Source organism: Cryptomeria japonica, chromosome 10 (genome assembly GCF_030272615.1).
Source record: "Cryptomeria japonica chromosome 10, Sugi_1.0, whole genome shotgun sequence".
NCBI classification, from domain to species: domain Eukaryota; kingdom Viridiplantae; phylum Streptophyta; class Pinopsida; order Cupressales; family Cupressaceae; genus Cryptomeria; species Cryptomeria japonica.
Window position 1 is genome coordinate 803,435,228 of NC_081414.1, and position 4,642 is coordinate 803,439,869.

The window sequence follows — 4,642 nt, forward strand, 5'->3', positions numbered from 1 at the left end:
GGCTTCCTTTCTCTCTCCTAGGTGGGGAGTCACTAGGATCCAATTTTCCACTTTACACATATCACAAGGAACTACATCCAAAAGTGTTGGTACAACTAATGCAAAATCCAAGTATGTTGCCAAACACACCATCGCATCTCCCCATTGTTCCTCCAAATAATTTATCACCATTTCCCCTCCTTCATCATATAAATCCAAAATAACCATCCATCTTCCTCCTTCATCCTCTAAATCCATTTTGGGTCCCTATATCCCAAAATCTACCTTCATATAACCCCCACATACTAAATCCATTTTGGGCCCTTATATCTCAAAATCCCATCCTCCATCTTTTCCTATTTGTCCCTTCATGCATAAATCCCATGTCTCCATAACCCATCATAAACCTCCTACTCCTTTTATTCCCAATTAGGATCAACAAAGGCACATCACCCCACATTCCATCCAACATCCTACATCTATCACTTCACCCATAGTTTCTCCATCTCCTACACCTTCGCACACTCCTTCCAAGGCTACTAGCAGAAATTTGGATGCCATATCAAAAATGCATAAAGCTACATATCCATGACAATATAAAAAATGACCATGTCCACTCAAAAAGACATGTTCCAATAGTGCAAAAACTGATAAAAAAATGAAATGAATCCCAAAGCCCACTGAGGCAAAAGAAAAAACAATGTGGATCCCAAAGGAAAAAGAAGCATTCCATCCAAAAGGAAAATTTCCAATGGCATCCAAAATTGCTAGTCCACCAACTAAACATTCTCCCCCTCCATCTCCTAAGTCTATTTTGTGTCAATATGTCCCAAATATCCCTATCATAATTCCTCCATCATATTCACATATTACATCCATCGCCCCTCCATTCATCCCACATCCCCCACAACATGTGCCAATGTTTGGTGCAAGAGCACCTAGTCCTGAGTGCAATTTCTTAATTTTGGTGTGTGTGTTCATAGTTTGGTTTTGGATGATGAATAAGAGTCTTCTCATAGGTCCTCATATGTTTTCAAAGTTTCTTGATAGGTTGAATATCCATAGGACAATGCATTTTCTCAATTTTGGCTTGTAAGCCCTTGTAAGCCTATAGTGGCATAATCTTGCATTTTGATGTAAAATGAGTTGAATAGCCCTTTTTGGCATTGGGAAATGTTCAAGTAATGGTTTTTAGTCATCCTGGATGGTTTAGAGAAGGAAACTAAGCATGTAAAGTAAAAATGCACTTTTTGGAAAATGTTGTCAAAGTTACTTGACAACTTTTTGCAACGTTGAGCAACTTTTTGCATTTTTGAGCAAAGGGTTGGTTAGGAGACCGATGGTGAGTTATTTAGGCCACAAATGGAATATAAATTCCCTAAGCATGAATATAAGAGGGTTGGTGAATGCCTGAAGCAAAATTGGAATACAAATTGGAGACCATTTTTGAGATTTTGCTTTGTGTTTTCTAGAGATTTTGAGAAGCAGTCCATGACTAATGGATTTATTGCATTATTGTTCTTTACCCATTGTTCTATACTTATTCTTGTAGTTCTTAGGGATAATTTTGATTAGTTTTGGTTTAGGTTTGAATTCATTTCTTCATTTTGTAAGCTCTCGGCCTGAGCTAGGGTTTGAGAGGCCCAAACATGGTTCCAACTTGAAGTCCTTTGAGTTATTCTCAATAACCCTTAGGAATTGAGCCATGGAACATTTGTACAGTGTACATATTCTTTATTTTCCTTTGAAGGTCATTGAAAGGCCAATGAGCATTATTTCCTAGGCAAGATAAGTCATAGCTCAGTTAGGAAATGAATGAGATTGTGCAAGTGTTTGCAAGAATGAGTAGGGTTGGAGTTGCAGAGTGATTGGAATGAACAAGTGAGGTGTGGCAGAGCATATGTGTGAGTTTGGAGGTGTGGCAGATTAAAGAAGACACCTAACCCTTGTAAAAAGACCAAAACAAGCCTGAAACCCTCTAAAACAAGCATTTATTGGGTTTCGTACCTGTACGGTCATACTAAGATACCTCACTTCATAAATTGGAAATTAATTCCAAAAGGGTACTCAGATAACCTAGGAGTTTGTGTGTGTCTTTGGAGAAATTGTGAGAAAATCCACAAAAACCGGCTAGGTAGGGCTAATTGGAGGCTCTAGGGCTACTAGGCCTAGAAACTAGGGAAAGGAAGGAGCAATGGGGAAAAGAATAAAACCCCTACTCAAAAATAGTTGACCACTCTTGGAAAAAATCAAGAAAACTTATTTCAACCTCTGCAAACATTTATTAAGAGCTTGAGAGTGGAAGGTTGGATTTACTCCTATGAATAACAACCATGCCTGAGCAACCAATGAGCACATCTTCATTGGGAGAACTCCTAGAGAGTTGAGGTGCTTAAATTGATTAGTTTAATAGATGAAAAAAGAAGGGATCCCACTAATACAACATTTGACTACCCTTAGACAAGGAATTAACTCTCTTTGAGGTTACCTCCCCATCATAGTGTTATCAGAGCAAGCAAGATTTGGGAAGAAGCCAACATATGACAGACATTGAATCAGTAGGAGAGAATAGTCTAAGGATGGTGACCAATGCAGAGTTATCCAAGAAGGTAGAAGACCAAGAAGAATAAAATAGACTCCTGAGAGAAAGATTACTGCAACTAGAGAGCAAACTAGACGCAGTTGAAGATAAAAATGAGAAAGTGACCATAAAAGTCAATGAAGGGAAGGGTAAAGAAGTTGTAGAAGAGGATAGGACACCTGAACCAGACCATATTCTACCTGAAGAACCTTTCCTTAAAGCAATCAAAACCTTAGGAGGAAAATCCCTAGAAGGAGTGCCACTTTTTTGTGGAAAAATGGAGACTGAGGTAGTACTGGAATGGATAGAGGGATTGGAGAATCACTTTGAATGTGCTGGAATCAATGAGGCACAAAAGGTGAAGGTGGCCAAGTCTCGATTGAGAGGAGCAACTTTGACTTGGTGGAAATTTATTCAAGAAGAGAGGCAAAAAGAGGGTAAGAATCCCATAGCAACTTGGAAAGGCATGTTACCCAAGGTGAAAGAACCATACATCCCTGAAGATTACGAGATCTAGTTGCACAAGAGGAGACAAAATTTGAGACAAAGAGATTTGGATGTGAGCAGCTACACTGAGGAATTCCAGAAGTTGTTTCTAAGATCCAAGGTGGTAGAGGATGAGAGCATCAAGGTATCCAGATACTTGAATGGCTTGAGATGGAATATTCAAGAGGAGTTAAGCTTGTTATGCCCCAATACCATGCATAAGTGCTATCAATTGGCACTGAAAGTAGAGGAAAAGAGAAACAAGAAACAAGAACAAAGCAACAGAGGCAAAGGTAGGGGAAGAGATGGCAGAGGTCAGAGAGGTAGTTTTAGTGGAAGAAGTGTAGACCAAAGATCCCAAGGGGAATCCAAGTTGGCTCAGCAAAGTGGGGATTCCAATAGCAAGAGCATCTATAGGGGAAGGGGATCTAGAAAATCTAGTAGAGGAAGGTCTAGTGGATCAGGAAGAGGATCCTATTTTGCCACCATGAAATGCTACAATTGCCATCAACTTGGACACCCAACCTATAGATGCCCTACGAAGTCTTCTTCATCACAAGGAGGTGAGAGGAGAGTAAATTATGCTCAAGAGGATGCAGCAAACATGAAAGCATCACAAGTGGGTTTGGATTCAGAGGTTGGAGAGAAGCTCATGATAAGAAGAGTCTTGATTAAGGAACCAGTTAAGGAGCAACCTAGCCAAAGGAGATCTTTGTTCAGAATAAAATGTAAGATCATGGGTAAGGTATGTAGTGTGGTGGTGGATTCAGGATCCACAGACAACATAGTGTCAGAAGAAGCAGTGAGTAAGCTCAATTTGCCAAGAATACCACATAGTGATCCCTATAGAGTTACATGGCTCAATAAGGGGCAGCATGTCCTTATAAATGAACAAACCTGGGTGGAGCTCACCATTGGAGGCTACAAAGACAAAATCTTATGTGATATCTTGCTCGTGGATGCTTGCCACCTACTCCTAGGTAGGCCATGGCAGTTTGACAGAAAGGCAATACACCATGGAGAGAAGAATACTTATACCTTCCAAAAGGATGCAACCACCTACAAAATCCAATCCAAAGGAGACCAAGTAGAGGGCAGATCTAGTGGTCCTAATGTGCTGCTAGTTGGTGAGAAAGAGTTTGTCAACACACTCAAAGAGGGAGAAGGAGTGGGGTTTGCCATTGTTGTAAAACCAAAAGAGGATAGAAAGGAGAAGAAGGTAAGCATTCCTAAATAAGTACAGAAGATCCTAAATTAGTTTAAGGACATCATTAGTAATGGAACACTAGCTAAATTGCCTCCTCAACATGCCATAATTCACTAAATTGACTTTATACCTAGAGCTTCTTTGCCCAATAAGGCAGCTTATAAAATGACACTGGATCAAAACAAGGAGATAGCCAAGCAAATACTAGAACTCCTAGACAATGGACTAATCAAGAAGAGCATCAGCCCATGTATAGTACCCACTGTTTTGGCTCCAAAGAAGGGAGGCACTTGGAGACTTTGCACTGATTCAAGAGCCATAAACCGAAATACTATCAGGTATAGATTTCCCATCCCAAGAAATGAAGACTTGTTGGATTGTTTGGGAGG